The sequence below is a fragment of the Cataglyphis hispanica genome, chromosome 2 (assembly GCF_021464435.1).
Source record: "Cataglyphis hispanica isolate Lineage 1 chromosome 2, ULB_Chis1_1.0, whole genome shotgun sequence".
Lineage (NCBI taxonomy): Eukaryota > Metazoa > Arthropoda > Insecta > Hymenoptera > Formicidae > Cataglyphis > Cataglyphis hispanica.
Genome location: NC_065955.1, coordinates 11,289,518 through 11,310,353, shown reverse-complemented (window position 1 = coordinate 11,310,353; position 20,836 = coordinate 11,289,518). Strand labels below are relative to the sequence as shown.

Genomic DNA, 20,836 nt, shown 5'->3' with positions numbered 1-20,836 from the left:
CGGGGATGGAAAGCGGATAGAGAGGAACGAGAAAAGAGAGAGAAAACGAGCGCGGGACGGAAACGGGTGGAAGGATAGGGGGCTGATCGGCTAGGGGTGGCAGGGGGTGCAACTAGGGTGGCGGTCCACTCCGTTGCATCCATAATGCAGAGACACGGTGTGTTTGCGTTCCCCTAAACATCCCTTGTGTGTTTTCGGATACTCTTGATGCCCGGTTTGTCTCTGCCCGGAGAGTTTCCACTACAAAATTCCGTTATCACTCCTATGTATGTATGTATGTATATATATCCGCGTCGTTCACGGAGATTCGCTTTTGAATTTTCGACGCTGGCTATTTCGGCGGCATGCGCTATCGTATCGTGTATGGCCGATGTGGTCGTGCCGCGAATGTCGCGGCTCGAAAATTGCACGAGGGCGAAACAGATTGAGCCAAGTGTGCAGATTTCCGACTAGATTCGGAAATGACGAATTACAGATCAGCGCTTTCGCACAGATATTTACCTCTATTTATTCTCAATATTTAATCTGTGTATATTATAAAAAAAAAAAAAAACTAAAAAGTGATGTATAATTTAAAATACACAATGACAGTTCTATAGAATCATTTCTTATATAAGTTTTATATATTTTAGAATCGTAAATAGAATTTTTTATCTACACTTTATGACAGATCAAATATTAGAAGAGTATCAGATTTAATATGTTCATTGTGTAGAGCATTGGCGAAATATATATATATATATATATATATATATATATATATATATATATATATTTTAGCGTCACGTACACGTAGCCTGAAAGAGGGCAACTAGCTTATCGAGGATATTCACCGAGAAACGGCGCAAAGGGGGATCGCACGCAGAACGATTAAAGATTCTTTGATGTTCTCCTAAAATGTTCCCGCTGAAAGGCTAACGTGTCTCGAGCAATTTCTGCAGGTGAGGAGGTTCTAGATTCTCGCACGCAGGGGGTCGTACGCTTCATTTAATTGTGGGTATTTGAACTTTACGGGGAAACTTCTGAACCCGCTTAATAACTTGGGGAATCCTTACGTGCGCCTTAATGCTGAGTTAGAATATGTAAATTGAATTGCGCGACACCGCATATCGGCAAGCGACAGATTAAAGTAAAATTATATATAAACGTATCATTTCTTTTCGGTTATTAATGAGAAAGATTTATTTACTAATGACAATAATTCAATTAAACGTATTGAATCGATGAGAATGTGATTCTTATGATAAATAAGAGATTGCTTTTCTTTTTACTTCTCCTATAGATATTTAACATTTGTATGTATTTGTCTTGATCTCGTTATTAATTATGATGAGTAGCATTTTTATGAATTGGTTAGTTTTTGATGTAATGATAAGAAAAAAAAAATGTAATAAATATAACAATATTTTTATCAAATGACACAAAATGTAGTACAATTTTTCGTAAAATATATATTTTTTTCCTCGTAAATGGTTACGTTATTATATATCAATTAAACATTATAAGAGTGAAATTTTTGATTATTTATTAAATATAGAGAGATATTCTTTAGTTAATATACACATATTGCTATTATTGATATTTATTATGAAGACTTCATATTTTCTACATCTATAAAAATGTATTTTGCTAAATTAATAAATTAAGTAAACGATTATTCTTTATCTAAATTCTCAAGATTAGAAAATGTTTCGTGACGAGTTCAAAAGACGGATAATGTTGCATTGTTGTTGGTTTTTCTCCACCGCGGCTATGGAAAGACAAAGGCGAATGTGGAAATGGTAGATGTAAGAGCACAGATAGAATAGGAGGAATATCTCTGCGAACGCGGGCAGAGGAAAGAAGCGGACCATCGCGCGTGTGTGCATCAAGGGAGGAGGAATGGCAGAGTAGAGAGTAAAACGGGGGAGCGAGAATATACACACGGGCATATACACATACGCGCGGGGTGCGCGTATACACATCCACCCACACTCGCGTCCACTCACACATACACGCGTACACACACACACACACACACACACACACACACACACACACAGAGAAATTCATCCCTGAGAATCGAGGCTGTGTGTCCACTAGTATGGCGGCTGGCCGCTCAATGCACTCTCCACCCCCGAGCTGACCGACGCCGGGCGTCGCGGCGGCCAGCCCCTACACGCCCGTTGCCATAGAAACGCGCTGTCATTAAAGCATCGCCTTATCATAACCGACGCGCGTCCTTTCTCTCTCTCTCCCTCCTCGGCCGCCATCTTTACACCCCCTTTGGGCTATCCCGTTGGAGAACCAGAGAGGCTGCTACAACCCACTCTCTTCGCCGCGCGTTTCTCACCGCGTTTTCCTCCCTTCCTCATTCTCCTTTCTCTCTCTCTCTCTCTCTCTCTCTCTCTCTCGCTCTCTTCCTCTCCCTCATCACGGTTTTCTCGGCAGCGGCGGGCACGCTGTCCACGTTTCTCGTTCTGTCTTACTTGCTTGCGGGTAACGGTCGCGTGCGTGATGACGAAGATGGTGGGGAAGGCGGAGGGCGGAAGTTGGACGACGCGGCGGATCCTTTCGCCCTTCGGGCAACGTTCTCGCGCTCGAACTAGCTCTGAAGCGCGAGTTACACGACTAGTTTCGGATATATTCTAAATTGTGTCCGAAAAGGACACCTCAATAAAGAGGAACTATATCTTTCTCTGTTTTCATAAGAATTAACGTACGATATGTTCGCTATTATATATCAAGCTAAACACGGAATAGGAAATGTAGATAGAAAAAAATAGATATACGTCACACATAATAGATATAGTAATTTGATAATAACATTTAAAAATAAATAATTAATATAAATATATAGAGATAAAATACAAACATATATATATAACTTAATTCTTTGAAAATTATTTTAAAGAGAAACTGCCTAGAAAATATCTAACATTTAGTAGCAAATAGATCAAGTATGTTTATGTGAATAACAAAACGAACATATGTCAATTTTTCAAGATATAATGCTTTCATATTTTTGATTATAAAAATTAATTAAAATTCATATTTTTAAGCATACAGTTTCTTTCATGTTTTAAAAATACTTTTGTGTAAAATTGACGAAATCACTAGCTTGAATGAATAATTTTTCTTATTTTTGTTTGCTCCTCAGTAAAATAAATCGATGAATCCTCCAACTCACCAAATTCATCCGTTACATTTAATTTTCCATATGTTCCTTCAAAACATATTTATTTTCCTGTGTTTCGAATCTCACCTTGGATCATATACATGTAGCCGAATATGCCTAATTCAGTCCGGGAGCATTGAACGATACGTACAAGTCCCGGTCTAAGGGTGTCTCGTTCTGCGAAATCACGCGCTCGGCATTGAGCCGGAACTCGAGTGTATTTCTGTGTATCTCATTAATTTTATTCCATATAATACGGCATCTAGTGCGACGCCCTTGACACGAGCGTGCGGTTGATTAATGAAGTCAGCTTGCCATTTCAAAAGTGTATCCCACCCGCGGAATTCGAGTTTGATGTGCAGCTTTTCTCAGAGAATCTTTGATTTATCGTTCCAATAACACGCGAATAATCGAAACCGGCGCGAGGCGCCGCGAACTTTGTGGAGGCATTAGGAATAATTAATTGTCGCTGAAGCCCTTAACGCGACGGTGCGGTGAGTCGAAACAGCGGAAGCGAGCGAGCGAGCTGACGGCAAGCTTTTTAATATGCCAAGATATAATTTATTTCGGGAGATTTAATATTTGTTCAGATTTATTGATTTACATTTCGAAGTTTTCACATTCTTTTGACACAATTTCTTCTTACCACGAAATATTGCAATTGATATTATATCAGTATTTCTTGAATTTATACATTGAATTTTAAATAGACTGCAAGAATTTATTTTAGTTTCTTATGATATAATTTATAAAATCTTTATAACAAATCGGAGAATAATCATTTATTGATAAAAATGGATGATAATAAATGTTTAAAATCTTGCTTCATCTTCGACAAGATTATAGTGGACCCAAAATGGAGAATCGATCTGGCAACAATATTCTAAAGTGATTATGTAGCAAAGTGTCGTCGGTGCGCGCCTGCGTCGACGATGTGTCGAGACATATTTGTCCACGTGGCGGTCCTACCCTTTATTCTCCATTCTCATCCTTCGCCGTTGTGTGACCCTACCGGGTGACCTATCCCTCCTAACTCTCCTCCTCCCTCCAGCGACGGAGGCTCCGGAGTGGGTCGCGAGTCACGGCCCTCTACGGAATAACGAGTCTCATTAATCCAATTAACCAGTAAATAATGGGATAGCATTTTCGTATTTACGAGAGAATACTTGGCCGGCCCTAATGGAGTTTTGAGCTGACTATCAATATATTCCTGCCGGCGCGGCGCGAGGGAACAAAGTACGGGTCACTCTCTCACTTAGTTAACCGAGCTCCGGAGCTGGGGAAGGTTAGCGTCCCCGGAATGGTTGGAGGACATCGATCTCTCGTTTCCTTCTTAGCTGAGTGAATCTGATTTTCAAAAACATGTATCATTATATTTTCATGGCGTCACGTTATCACGAATTTTTTTGTCGGAACGAATAACAGGAACAGGTAGAATTAATACGATTATTGTGAAATATTTTTATATAATTCAAATTTATATTTTATATAAATATAGTCTCTATCTTTTTTTTCTTTTTATTTTCTATTTTAAGAATTTAATAAAATCCCATTGCACATATTGTTTATATGTTGTATATATTGATTTACTTATAAGAGGAGATAAGTTTTACTCTTAAGTTTGAAAACTATGGGTATTTGTTTCACTATTCCGTTCTTCTCTTTTTTTCTCTCTCTCTCTCTCTCAGATATTTAGAAGCAGTACCTATAACGTTCTATGTGTTGAGATACGCTTTCTACAACTTTTGCAATCTATCTCGCCACCCACAAGAATCGATACGTAAATACTAGACTACTCGTCGTAGACATGAAACTTCTCGTAACGTAGTTTGAGAATTTTCTGAACTTGTCAGACATCTTTCATACAGTTCTGATTATTATTTATAATTCAAATGCACTCATATATTCTATACTTTTTTGTATATTTGAGATTTTGTATCTTTTATTTTATGTAAAAAGATTATCTGTATTTCTCACTTGAGTCATGGCATAAAATGCTATTTACAATAATTTATTTTTCAAAAACTTTTGTTTATATCACAGAGTATTAGTTATTTGTTAATATATATAAAAGAGAATCTCTCATTCCAAGCAGTACGCAGACAGCGAGGAGTGTAAATTTTTAACTTTGCAACTCGATTTAGCCTAAAGTTTACTGATAAAGTCGAACAGCGGGTTGCAAATAGTGAGTACGGCGATGCCGGGCTTAATGAAAATTGTTTACACCCTTAATGGTAATCTTTGAGCAGAATTGCTTTCGCTCTTTCCCCCGCCGCGTTCGCGGAAATTCTAGTACGTAACTGATATATATATATATATATATATACATATATATAGAGAGGAGAGAGAGAGAGAGAGGGAAGCTCCGGATCTCTCGCGGAGCACACATTCGGCGCACGTTTCTCCTTTAGATCTGGGGAGCGTTAAGGATATCTATTTGTGTCGCCCGCTAGGTGGAAGCAATAGAAATTACAGCGGACCACGTTCTGGGTTGGCTCATGATTTGCATATTCGTTTGAAACAATATCCTCGAGTGAGCGCGGCGGTAGGTCGTTTTAACGCGGCAGGGGCGCCGGCGGTGGGGAGGGAGAATTTGTCGCCTTCTACAAGGACCGAGGGGAACGGACGGGAAGGGGAGCATAGAAAAGAGACATGGCAATGGTAGGGGGCAAGGTGGTGGCGGTGTTCGACTGTTTCAATTAAAATAAGCATACGCCACTAGCGAGCCAATACCGACCGTCTCTCTCTCTCTCTCTCGCTTGCTCTGTCTCTCTGTCTCTCTCTTCTCTCAATCACCCATCAGCACCCTCCTTCTCCCACTCGGGAAGATCGAAAAAAGTTATCCCTCGTCCGGGTGTATTACTCAGTGTCGTCGAGATGTGAATGCGAAAGCAGCCGTTGAAACTTGATGACATTAATACACGTTTCTTCGCGATCGATAACACGATTTATTGACAGACATGAGTCGTTTTTTTATTTCTTTTTTCCTTAAAAATTAAGAAAATATTTCAAGGCAAAATGTTAATTTCGCATCATTTTCACTTATTAATACTATTTTTTTACAAGTTAAAAAAATGTATTGTAGATGCGTATTGAAATATATAAATATATCTTTGGAATATGTAGAGAGAAGACGAAAAGATGACAGTGAAATAACGTGAATTGAGCTAATATTTTCAGACATCTGCTTTTCCTTCGTCTATTCTCGATATGTCTCTTCTGCGCATCCTCTTCCCGGGAGAACGTGTACATATAAGATACTTTAAATGGAAAATCGAAACGCTTCCCAGATAACTCTCCTCGGGTGAGAATGTATTCAAAATGGCTGCCGGGCGGGCGGAAGCGTTATGGATAGGAAGAAGGTGGCGGTAAATCCCCTATGATGATACGAAACATATTCTACCTTTAAGAACCCCGAAAGCCGCTCCCCCGTCTCAGCTATAAAATAAAGTTTATCGTTTTCATCCCTCCCTAGTTCTTCGAAACTTAATCGAAGATGGTGGATGCGGATGCGCGTCAAGATTTTTTTTTTTCTATTGCCTTTTTTCCAGTGTGATGAAATTAGGACTGATTTATATTGATAATAAGTAGCTGTAAAATAATAAATAATATTAAAGTTTGATAAACTCAAGGAAATAAGACAAAAATTATGAAAAAAGTAAGAATTATGTGGGAATAAGAATTATTTGATTAAATAATAATGATTCGAAACTTTAAATGTACTACAAAATGTCTTATATAAAATAAAATTGTTTAAAATAATTAATATTATAATATATCATAATTATATTATAATTTTAAATTAAATTAAATTAAATTAAATTAAATTAAATTAAATTATAATTTAATCATTGATAAGCGTAAATGTTTAACAGTCATTGGATAATTTGTTACAGATAACAATATGGAAGGAAGCTGTCTAATAAGAAGCGACGAGACAACATAAGGATAAGTAATGTCAAATTGTATGCTTCCATCCTTTTTTTACATTATAGGAATTAATCTTTTTTCTTCCCTTTTTAATACTATCTTCATTACAAAATTAAAAATAACTTATTGTTAGATACACATCGTGCAAGATAGCTAAAGTAAGATAGATGTCGACGTTTTTCCATAGATTTCTATCGCATAAACATGTACACAAAAACTAAGAATTTGATTTTCTAGAAAAATAAGATTTTAGTCCCCAAAAATCACGAATGAGTTTATAATTAAAACATTCTTTAAGTGTGTCTTAATTATTATTATCATACTCATAAACAAAAGAGATGTATAACGATTAGAAAAGCAGCATACTTAGGTATATGTAGCATATATACAGATAGCGCGTATTCTTCGAGCACGGTACGATGAGAATGCGCCTTTTTTCTTCACGGTGTTACTCTCCTCGTTCGCTTTTAGCGCCTCGCAGTAACGGCATCGTTGAGCCGCGTAAAGGATAATCCTCGATAACGATGTCGTACATTCCGAGAACGACGTCAAAGGGTGGATCGATATGCATTTTATACGTAAGGGCGACCACATTTCGTTTCGTATTTGCTTTTGTTAGAAACGTCGACGTTAGCGCGTCGACGGACGCGTAACGTGCGAACTAATGCCATCGCTTCGCCACGTGCTAAGCGGACACGGTGATGCGGAGACCGGAGATGTATCCGTCTATCCAGAAAATAATCCGGAGATAGCATCTCCTCCCGTGTTGCTGCCTCTATAAACGACGAGGTAGTGTCATTTTAGGGTTGACAGGAGTCGGAGGAGGGGTGGAGAGGGGGAGGGAGGGAGGGGGGAAGGGGGCGTTCGGAGAGATTAAAGATTATTTACGAGATGACGATAACGTTTTTAACGATAACATCTAACGATCGGAACTTGAAAGGGGAAAGACCCGCCAACCGTTTTCACGACAGACCAAGCGGGAAATGCCGCTCGTCACGATGCATTCATTTATCTATTGGCTGGTGCCTTTGACAGCCGCCCGGCTTCGATGCTGGCGAAACGTTACAACCACCAACGGAGATAGTTATTAATTGTCACAACCACAACGTTTGTTGTAAGAAACTTGTCCTCCTCCGTGTCTACTTTCAACCAACATCAATTAACTTCAACCATAATTTACCTTACTTTTCATGGTTTTTTTTTTTTTTTTAATTTTGACTTTGAAAAGAAATAAAGCTAAGAGATAATTAAAGTTTACCGACAGTAAACTTAATAAAAAAAAAGAAAAAAAAGTGTCAATAATTAATTTCTCAACATAATTTTTCAACATAACGATCTATTGTAAGATTGATATAAATATTACATTTATACTAACGTTACTCGAGCGAGATTCCTTCATTCGCGGCCAAGCGTTGCAGACTTGATCGAAAAAGGGATGTCATGAAGCAAGAGAGACGCGAAAAGGGACGATACATAGAGAGATGGTTGCAGACCTCTACGCCGGAGAAGGAAAAGAGGGGGAAGTGTTGTTATTTACGGTATTTAGATAACCGGCTTACATGGGGGCCTAAAAACTCCCTCCTTCCTTCCCCCCTTTTAGCCGTGATCGCACGCCCGAGATAGCGCGGCGGCACGTCACCGTAGCCGGCAACCTGCGAGAGCGCGAGGATCCGCGCGCATTCGACTTGTAGATTATTATAACGAGCATCGCGTTGCATTAGCATACGTATCTGTTCTCCCGGGAAACCTACGGCTGCTGTTGCTGACGCAGTATTATACCGGAGATTTACTTCTCTCTCTTACTCACCCTAAAACTACGTCTACGACCGTCCTTACGTCGCTTCTGTCTCTTCAGTCGTTCGAACTTGATCGTTATCATGATTTTTCCTGCTTCTCAACAATCTTGTATCTACTATCGAAGTAATCAATATTGAGAATAATTGTCTGAACGCGATATGATTTATGAAATGATTTCATTGTTTGACAGATTGATAAATAAATGTATTTAATGTGTATCTTACAATCTAACGATGTCGCCGAATATGAATTAAATTGGATGATTTTTGCTCACTGTATAAATTTATTACTTAATTTTAATCTATAAATTATTAATCGTTGATCATTTAACATTTTTTTAATTGACCAAGCGAATATAATATCTCGTTTTTTTAATTCTAAAACTTTGGATTCTTTATTAAAGATCAATTTGTTTTTATTTAAATAAATTTGCTTTGTCGATTTACTGATAATATATCAAATTTGAAAACAAAACAAACAAACAAATTTTGCTCGCGAAATAATTGAAATTAGATTTTTTAGAAGTTCCTTCTAATGCATGTGTATTGAAAAATTTTGCAAATGCATTATTTTCTTAATTTTTATGAAATCATGTCCGAGAGAAATCTGAGAATAAACTTAGTAATAACAGGTAGCGGAAGTCGCAGTGTGAGAGCCGGATTTCGGGAAACAGCAGATTTTACTTGATATTATCTAATTGAACTAAAAGGAAAGGATACGTCGTTCTGCTCTAACTTCATGGTCGGTCGCGCTACCTTCCGGGAAGAGTAGATTCGATCTTTGTTATTCCTCGCGTGTTTCAAATAGATTTTGGAAAAGAGTATCTTATTTTGATGTTATCTAACATTGGCGAGACAAGGTCAAAATGTTGTCGAACCATAAGTAATTATCGCATTATTATTGCAATAAATAATAAATAATGTACAAGTAAAGTAGAAAAAAGAATTACACTTTTGTAATAATAAATTTTGTGATAATAAATTAAATGGAGAGAGACATTTTTTAGAGCATATTTTTAAAAAAATAAGACAAAAATAAAAGTTTCTATTCAATTTTTGTGATATAATAATTGCGAGGAAAAGAAATACGGATGGCTATAAAAAAAATATCTCAATAAAAAGTATTATCAATTGATAGGTGAAAGAATGTGTAAATCCACCCTCGAGTGCACAGCAGAAGGAAAACATCGTAGACATGAACATACGTTCTTTGTTTCCCTCGCGTGTTACTCTTTTGTTCATCCGTTAGTCCCGATAGCGATGTCGAACGAAGTGAACGATCTCGAATGCTCTCCGGCGGACACGGTTCGGTGTGATCCGATAAACGGATAGATATCCCTCTGTCTATGTCTAACCGGCGTCACTATAATTAGCGCTGACCTCCTGACGACCCGCCGGCAATTTTAGTAAGCGTACGATACGAAAACACGGACAATCATAATAATCGCGGGCAAATCTTTCGACTTGTCAATCAGCTGACTGACGTACGATGGTGGGTTGTTGCCCACCGTGGGCTCCGGCTCCGGGTTCGCGTGTCTTGAAACGCGACGGTGTGTTGCACGCTAACCTTGCGAATGCTCAGCCATTAGCCGTGCTTTTCTTACTTCCTCGATCGAGCCCCTCCGTGTGTACCCTCCTATCGTCGCAAACCTTTTGCGTGCGCGCTCCGTGGTTTCTCGGTATTCACGGTAACACCGAAGAGTACACCATTTGGACGTCGCTCGAGCATAATCTAACGATAGCAGAAGGTGATCATGCGGCTTGATTTGTATACGTAATTTGATCCGAGTCTAGAAAATAAATTTTATGCAAGTCACACGCACCTACGTACATAGATAAAATGATTATAACGAAGTTTCACTTTTATAATTATTCTCTTGTCTTTTTCTGTCTTTCTTTGATTCTTTACAAGTTTAGATGGACAGAGAATGCATGATCGTGTGTATGATTCAGAGCCAACAAATATTGCTCTACCTCCGTTATGGTCCTTTCGAAAATTGGTGATTCGTCGAAATGATGGTTCGTGGGTGAAATCACAATTATCGGATCGTGGCACGACATAGATTCACATACGGTTACAATGGGATACTCGAGTGGGATACAATGTGTATGAGCTTTATTGTCCCCTTGAAAGCAACGGTCAGTTTGGTCCATCTGCTGACCCTGCGATAGTTGCTACAACGTACCACTGCAGTCATCAATTGCATCGATTGCAACAAATTCCTGGTAGACACGCGTTTGAGAGATATTCGATACGCTATAAACTTATATGATACGTACATTTATATTTATGCCGTATTATATATTGTATGTATATGTACATTAGAGTAGTCGTTAAAAAAAATTATCGCTGCCGCCCCCTAAAAGAGTAGTAATTGATAAGAAAAGATTTAATGGTTGTTTAATAACCTGGTTTTTTTCAATTTTTTTCATTTTTTTATTTTTTCCCTGAGATTTTACTTATCATTTTTACAATAATATAATAAATAGATGTAATTTTACAAATTTCAATTTGTTAAGTAACGTATGAATATTTATAATTATTGATTATTTGTTTAATATAATTGATATAATAGTTATTTTTTTATTAAATATTTTTATTAAATTATATTTTGTATGATTAACAAAAAAATTCGTTAAAATTCGATTATTTTGTTCATTAAAATTGATTGTTACATCTATTTATCGTACTAAAAATGATAAGCAAAATCTTGAAAAAAAAAATAAATAAATAAAAAAATGAAAAAATAAAAACATTATTAAACTTGTATTTTCATGAGGCACCTATTTTCTTTCATTTACAGGGTTTTACAGAACTTTTCCTTTTTATTAATTACTACTCTTTTAAGAGGCGTCAGCGATAATTTTTTTTTTTTAATAACCACCCTAATGTACATACATATATGTATATTTGACGTTTTGCAATAAAAAAAAAAAAAAAAACTAAATAAAATCTATTTTCTAAGCTGATATAATTGTGTGTAAATTGTGACAATAAAGTACGTTAAAATTTTCGGCGTGGTAGTAATCGAAACGTGTAGGTGCAAGAAATCAGTCTCCATGATTACAGAAGTCAATCAGCCTCCAGGGAGGATCATTAAATTGCAAATGCAAATGGTGAATGGTGAAACTCAACGAGGGTGCAGCAAGTGGACGTTAATATGTGCCAGATCCATTAATCATAACCCGGGGGATTCTGCGAGCAAGGATGTTCGTTCGTGTGCGTATGAGAGAATGGGACCACGTTACGCCCGTGCGAGTATACGCGGCCTAAAACTGAAACAGGTTAACGTTAGACACTCCCCGTTGCACGCTAGGGGGATATTCGGCATTGTTCGTGGCGCCGGGCTACCCTAAATATTAACAATGAGCGAACACAGGGGTCAGTACAACCCTCGAAAACTTTCTCTAATTCCTCATCCCCAAACCCCATCGCTCCTTCTTATCTCCTGTCCCCGCATTCGTCTTCGCATGCCCTTGTCTACAGGCGATCTGTACTTTTCGCTTTAGAGTACGGCATATCCGAAATCGCGTACAGAATATCCGTGCACGGGCCAGAAGAGATAATATAAGAAAAAATAATATTCCTATTTTATTATTTTTTTTATGACATTATATTATTCTATAATTACACTGCTGTCTACAAAATTAATTACTCACTGATTAATATATTTAATATAGTAATAAGTTATTGTAATTACATTGCAGTTTATGCCAAGCTGAATTTCTTCAATGTGTATTGATTATAGATTGTCATAGTAGGATTAATTATACGCAAAGATATTGTGCTGCTATAATTTTATATCAATAAATAATATAAATAATCATTTTTCAAGTATTTCTAATTTTTATATTGAGCTATAAATAATAAATTCTTTAAATTACATAGAAAATGATAATTTCGCTAACAAACGCATAATGTTTTTAATACAACAGTGCAAACTATTTGGATAAAACGAGCAACCGGATAGTCATTGCTATGTGAGTACTTAAAATGTGACAATATGAAAGGCGACATCCCTAAATGGACCAGTTGCGAAGGCAATATGTACCGCTCACGTGGCACGCGATTGCGCTCACAATGCGTTCCCATATACGGTGGCATACATATGTTCTGGTCACAGTGCTTCTTCCCTTTCCGCACTACCTTTTCCGTGGATACTGCATTCCTTATCCAGTTTGATCTCCGAACATATCTTTCCGACGAGAAATGTACATCGACAATAAAGTATTCTTTGCATATCAAGTACAATAATGACACTTAATATTATTAATATTATTTTAAAAAATGTTGATCTAAATTTGCATATCAACATGGATATTTCGTTCTCTGATTAATCAAAGATTGCATGAAATAATATGAATATTTTTATCACTAATATTGCGCGATGAAACAATTTTCTCTCTCTCTCTCTCTCTTTCCTTTATTGCAATTAATTTTAACAAGCTTTAATTCTAAGAAGGGATTTTTTGATTTTATATCAATTTTTCCTAAGTAGAAATGTCATAAAAAAACTATTTTTTATTATATTTGGATCATAAAGTGTCTAATTATTAACTATTATTTTATGTTAATATTTTTTGTATCTCTCGTAAGTCAAAGTTTGTATAAAGAATATTCATCATCTTATTTAAATGATAAATATTTTTAACGCAACTTCACACATATGCGCATCGTTATAATCTTATTCTAATGAGTTAAATCGATGCACTCGGGTGCATAAATTTAACGACGAAGGAATCATATCTCCTCAAGGCAGAATTACGCGACCGCTTGGCATCGCTCTTTATTACGTAATAAAACGGAAGAGACAGAGATAGACGAGAGTGTCGGGTGGAGCGTGCAGCAGCTGTCGGCGCGACTGAATAATCGTAATAGAATTGTCAAAACGTACTCGCGCGTTATTTTATGAGTGTGAATCGATGTGGATCGCGCGCCGGATGGGGGAGGACTTCTTTAGCGAGGAGGCGCAACGGATCCGTGGAGAATCGTTTCCCGGGAGAATTACCGGGGTATTATATCGAACTGGCAGGACGACGAGATAGGGGTCTGGTGCAAATGGAGTAGCCCGGCGGAATATGCTAGTGTCACGAGAGAGGACGCTTACTAATACCTCGGATTATACAGATATCTCCGTGGTATATCTTATTCGCGCGATCGCCACGGCCTCGCAAATATATGCGCGCGCGCACGTTGCGTTCTTTGGGAAGAAATTACCATATCTAGATAAAAGTCAGAGTACGAGGGTTATATCGGCATTATTTTTCGCGTAAGAAAAAAATATCGGCGCACACGTCACGCGCACCACGGGTATCGCGGATATCAATGTCGCGCAGATTTATAAAATTGCAAGATCGGCATCTCGTTGTTTTCTTCAATTGTGTGCCTCAATTGTGTCTCAAAGTATCTCGGGTAAAAAATTATATACGTCATAGGATACGATAATCACACAGCTAATCTTAAGATATCGTGCATTATATATGATGCATTTAAAACGCAGATTTAAATTTGATTTTTTCTCAACTTAAAAATTTGTATACATAATAATTTTTGAAAATCTTGGGATGTAAAATTTTATTCTAACAAAATGTGTGGTAAACACGTTACACATTGAAAATGATCAAAGGGATCAATTATTCTTGTAAATTTCGCAAATTCGTAATATGAATCCTACAATGGAGCATCTATCGAATGCACTTTATTGCATGGACTGATCTGAGAGATGTCACGCCACTTTCTCAATTCCGTGAAAATCGGCTGGATTCGCTTGGACGCTATGTATATCGTGCCGTGTACCACGACACCGGCGGATAGAGAGAGGTCGGATTGTGGATGGGGTTGCAGGGTTGCCAGATCGCGTAATGAAATATGCGTGACGAGAGGTCCCACGAGTCCCGGACTCGCTCCACTATTACTCAGTTCAGCTCAGCTCGGAGCGATTCAGTTCTGCGCTCGGGAGAAGGGTGGCACGTTATATTATTCAATTATGTCATTCGAGTTATACGCACGGGCCCGCGCGCCAAGGTGCGACGGGGACAGAGAGAGATAGAGAGAGAGAGAGAGAGAGAGAGAGAGAAAGACGGGAAGAGACAGCGTCCCCTTCTCTCCCATTCCTACGAGCTGGCAACTCCGTATTCCGTGAATAAATGCGTCGCTCTCTGCCTCTCGCTTTAAGGGCGCAGCCATTATGAAATTGTAGTTACTCGATTAATTTCACCCCGGGCGCGAATTATCATAAGATAATAGGGCTCTCTCCCTCTCCCCGGTTCGTTCGTTCGCGCGCGGGACCAAGTTAGCGGTTCAATGAAATGTTTTATTGCCAATTACGACGCGCTATTGGCGTCCTTCGCTGAAAGCACTTTGCTAATTATTCCGCATGGACAGGCCTGCCGCCTTTAACTTATGTAAAAGATTTTAATTGCTATTAAAACGAGCGCCCCGACGATTCCTGATAATGTCCAGGGCACTGATATTAATGATTAGGAACGCGCTACAAATATCTCTACTTTTTTTGCTATCATGAATTTATTACAAGACCACCTATAAAGCTACCAAGTGCGTTTGTTATAAATTAAAACAACTATGACTGTTGCGTATATATGTGTGTACGCATTACAAATTTTAATATTATTCGTCGACGTAAGAAAAGTTTCATTATTCGATCATGCGATTATTTTACAACGAGATGCGAGATGCGGAGAAAAGGACTGGGCGCGCGGCTAAAGGCAAAGATAATAAATCAGGGCGCAAGATATTTCCCGTGCCGATGACAAACACAATAAGTCCCAATTTCGGTCATTTATATACGCTACGCCCGGGATAATATGACGGTGGATCCTTTGTGCACACACAAGGGGGTACCACGACGGCGTATACGGCGGACGCGCACACGAGTGACGTCACTTACAAGGACATAAATCAAAGCGACGGACGAAAGTCCCGGATACGGCAGTAATGTTCCCCGGGGAACTGGCTGGCTCAAGTCCTCCTTTGACTCACTCAAGGCGGATTCGTCCGCCAATTTCAAACGTACGGGAAATACATGCGATTTCAAATCGCAAATCACGGTACATACGAGAATCGAGTTCTAATTTTTGTTATTTAACTTTTGTAAAAGAGATATTGAGACAAGAGTAATTATTCGTCATAAACATCGTGCTGTAGAGAAAAACTAATTTTTGATCATGAAACGCGAATTTTGCGCGTGAGTAATAAGGTAGGAATGTACAAAGAAGATAAATACGTACCCCACGAGTAAATCTGACAAGCAGTAATTCGTTCCGACTAGTTGGCACGGCTCACAACTGCATTCGTTCCCCCCAATGCAACGGCCACGCGTTGCTACGTTTCCGGTAAAGACGCGGATATTATGATGCCGGCCCTACTGGCAGTTTCCGGATAACGTCAACTTCTGGATCATTGATTCTACCAATCGTTTTTCATTCCGAGCTCGATGTTGCGACCATTATTCTTCAGTTAGTCAGAGAGAACAATTCGTAACAATTTTTATATAGTGTAAAACAAAGTGAACGAACTTGAGTACTTTTTCTAATTTTAATTAAAAGTGAAACTTAAAAAAAAAATATAAGCAAGATATTTTCCTACGCTCGTATCATTTTTTATAAAATAATAAATTTATACAATTTTTTTTTTTTTTTGATCTTGCCGTTATTTTGCAGTTTCTTATCGAGCCATGCATTCAAAAACGAAATAATTTGTTATAAAGATGCAGACGCTGTTATCATCAGAACGATCTCACGACGAGATGGTGGGGATTAGCCCTTAAGTGAATCGTCAAATCGTTTCTGTCGCCCTTGGATTCGGTGCATGAACACATGTATCGCATGCTACGCAAACAGATCGCGGGCGTGCGCCCTCTCTTCTCTCGTAAGCTGCATCTCCTTCTTTTCCTCTGGGACCCCTTTCTATTTTCGCTCCGTCTCTCTTTCACTCCCCCGCGACGCTCTTTGTCGCCTTGACTATCTCTCTTTCCGACCCATCGTTTCACCTTCGTCACTTTGTCCGGAGGAGAGGGAATAGAATCGTCGCGCTCTGTTTATCCAGCTGCCGTATTTAAATGCCGCTCTAACGCGCCGTAAAATTATATGCAAAAATCCCCATAAAATATGTAAGTCCCCTCTAATGCACCGAGAAATTGTCGCGTTATATCGTCGCGCCTATAGGATTATTATATCGCCCGGCGTTTTCATCTCCATCGATCGCTCGTAGCGAAAAAGGGTGCGCGCTTTGGATCTCGCGTGAAATTTAATGCCTTCTCATCATTCATCTTATTCTCCAATGATATCTCCATTCTACGTCGTTTTATCTTTCTCTCTTTTTTTTTCTACATAAATAATATATTTTAATCTGATTATAATTTATTTAATAATTAAAACAATGTCTTTTTTTGTACATAAGTTTATATAATTGCTACAATTAGCTATAACGTTTGCAAATATCTGATATATTCACGCCCGTATTAATAAATAATTAGTAATAATAATATAATAAAAGATAAGACAAATAAACGATAACAAGTATCTTCATTTGAGTCAAGAAGATGAATAATTTGTTCATGATAGCGACTAGCTAAGCTGACTGGGATGCAAAGCAATTTGTTGGCAGCAGCTAACAGGTTGTCAGGTGTCGATGGGGGGCCTAACGCGCGCCAGCGGGGGTTCCGCTACCTAGTAGTAAGACCAGCGGCGATTATTCGCCGACTCCCTGCGACTCCACATGTCATTCTTCTCTTTTTTCACATTTTCGTTTTGTCTCTGCTCGTCTCTCATTTAAGTAAAATACATGTTAGTATCGATCTTTATCCCCTTATCCGCTTTGTATAAAGCGTTTTTCACAATACTCTATATATGTGTTTAAAAATATTTTTCTATCATGTATTTATTCATATTTCTACGTGGGACACAGTGTATAATCTAATACAAAATCTAATACCTAATTAATAAACCACCGAGGAAATACATATATTTTTATTCAATATTTTTGTACGGATGTGATAAGCGAATCTGATCGATATAATTATGTAAATAATTCGCGGAGGGAATATAAAAGGTATGCCGTTATTAAAAAGAAATAATTCATGCGCCCCGAGAGGAATGATTGGATCGAACGAATTCATGTTGCCGATGATGTCCGGTTTTTTAATTCCATTGTAATTCCAATATAAGAACGATACCACATGATATATTTATCACCAAACACCGGATGCAGATCAATATTCATAAGGTAGTTCAGTACGAGTCGCGTCACGCTCATTGACTATGGCGGTCCGGCATTATTATTTTAATCAGTTCGTATAATGTCTCTGCAAATTACATAGTGGATTGGATTTAATGACCGGAAGAACTAACGCGGTGTGTCAGCAACGGATGAGAAATCACTATGAAACTGGAAAGAGTCTTCTTATGCGCTAATACCTTTTATAAAAGTATTAGATAATTTTTTTTTAATTTTAATACAATGTTTTTCCTTTAATCTCTTACGTCTTAAGATATTTATCTACTCTATAGCACTTTATATACATTTATTATACAATATTTGCGATTATATATTATATTTTATCAAGAAACATTTGTTATTGTCTGAAAGATTTTCGCGTCAAACTTTTTCAAAAAGAAAGCATTTTACAAAGAGTTTCATGTTTAATATGATTGAACATAAAAATTGTGAAAATCTTTCACAGTAATATTGTCGTCAATGAGAGACGTCGTCATTTTTCATCGTTTAAGTTAAGCTTCGTACACGTTACGACAATTTACACTTTTATCAACATTCACACACAAAGACACGCGAGACGTTTAATTATCGACATATCACTGTCCCGATTTAAGGCGACGCTGTTAGGAATACCAACGCGAAGCCGGGCACCCTCTCTTGTTATTGATTGTTTCCTTGTTTATTGTATATATTAGATTTAATTCGAAGTTCCGGTAGATCAGGTCAGAGGGGAGGCTGGGATGTAGTGGTGTGCGTTGGCGAGGCTGCAATAACTGTCAAACGGTTCCTCGTTTTTAAATCCCTCTTGTAAAGTAAAATGAGACAAGCCCAGCGGCTTCTGTCTCTTTCTCCTCCTCTCTTTCCCTCTCTTTATCTATCCTTTCTGCCTTACTCTCTCCCTTTCTCTTCCCGCACCTCCATCCTTCGTTCCACGAAGGTCGGTAAAGCCAATCCCCGCGTTGAGGGTTGCACGGGGTAGAATCATCGTGTACGAGGGTAAGCGAGCGGGGAGCCGGGAGGGAGGGGAGGGGGGGGAGGGAGTCATCCACCCCGATTTCTCTCCCGGCGTTCTCTATCTCTGATAACTCACGTCAATACAACGCTACAACCTTCCAAGAACCGGAGGTACTCTCCTGAAGATTTACCGTTTGACAGTTTTATTGGCCAATGTCGATTGGATTTCGAAATCATGTCGTACCTCGCGATCTCTGCGGATTCTTCTGCGCCGGAATTAATATCAAATTGATTTTGAATCTCGCCCTCACATCGATGGTTATGCAAGTTATATGATGAAAAAAAGAATATGAAAGAACTATAAGTTCAAGAGATAATAAAATTGAAACAATCTTTTTTTTTTTTTTAATATCTTCACGAACTTAAAAATTATTGCACACATTATTTTATATTAATATTTTTAATGGAATAAAATTAGAGAAAACAAGAAGCTGTATTATATATTTTGTTCTCAGTTATATATTTCTATAAATCTCTAGATATTAGACCCGCCCCTAATATTTAGTGTGCCTGCAATATTATGTACTAAAACTTTATATCTGTCATGTTTGATATTTTTAATAATTTTTTTCGATATCTTTTCAAGAGTGCAAAAATATGCAAATATATCTTCGCAAAGAAAAAAGTACTCTCTCCTTATTCGCTTCTCAGAGCAAACTTACGTGCAATATATTTCTGTCTCGCTAATGACTATTCGGTTTTGAATGATCATTCGCGTACTCGGATCTCGAAACTGTCATGATGATTCGATTTGCGATTACACCGTATTATAAATAACCGATATATTTTTGTGACACACACAAGCACGTATCACGGTCAAAAGGCTTGTGTATACACGCGCGCGAATACATAGGTTTATTTAATAATTTATATTATGCGCGTGCACATAAATCGATGGACCGGTAAAGAAAGCCATGATATATGGGCTAATTTGACGTATCGCGAGACTACCGATCGTACCGTCCATGTATAGCCGAATGACCGACTGTAAATTACTGGCACGTCGGCGTAAAAACATCGAGAGCCCAGACTCCCTTGACGGACGTGAACGTTCATCGTCGTCGAAGCCTCATCGACGCTCGAATCCCCATTAGCTCCCGTCCAATATAAACATTGAATCGACTTTTCGTGCAATACATATTCCACCGGCGCTTCTCGTGAGCTCGTGAAGCATCTTGGTTTGGATCTCTTTGAAATTTTTACATACCACACCGATGAATTATGAATACATAAACATTCCTATCGTGGAAATTAATAAGATAAGAATGCTAATATGTATGTTTTAAATAAAAAAAATCTAATAGAATTGTGATAAATTTTGCGATATATGTGTAAAATAAAATCGGAAAAAAATATCGTTATTAAAATCAGGATTTAAATCTATGACATAACTTATAGACAAATTTTAAACATACTCAAGTAATAATATAATAGAAATGTAAATCAAAATGTGTGTAACAGCATTTTTTAATTCAATAGAAAAGATTGAAAATTAATATTTTATATTATCAGATAAATGTATATTGGCTTATACATCTCCAAAAATGTACTATGGGCCACGTTCTACCATAATGGCGTTTTTGCTTCTCCATCGGTTGGACCACCGCGGAGATGAAGTCGTCCTCGTTCAACCTAAGCATCTCTCATGTGCGCTTCTCATCTCGACAGCAGCGATTTGTTTAGTCTCTTTCGTGCAATTCTAAC

General features: G+C 37.9%; 1 long non-coding RNA gene across 1 annotated transcript in view; it reads left to right on the top strand.

Annotated features, from left to right (window-relative positions):
• The window catches only part of LOC126858423 (uncharacterized), a 113,977-nt gene that overhangs the window by 36,742 nt on the left and 56,399 nt on the right, over nucleotides 1–20,836 (top strand). The window contains exon 2 of the long non-coding RNA XR_007688675.1: nucleotides 7,054–7,109. This is a non-coding gene — a long non-coding RNA (uncharacterized LOC126858423). The remainder of the gene's footprint in view (nucleotides 1–7,053; nucleotides 7,110–20,836) is intronic.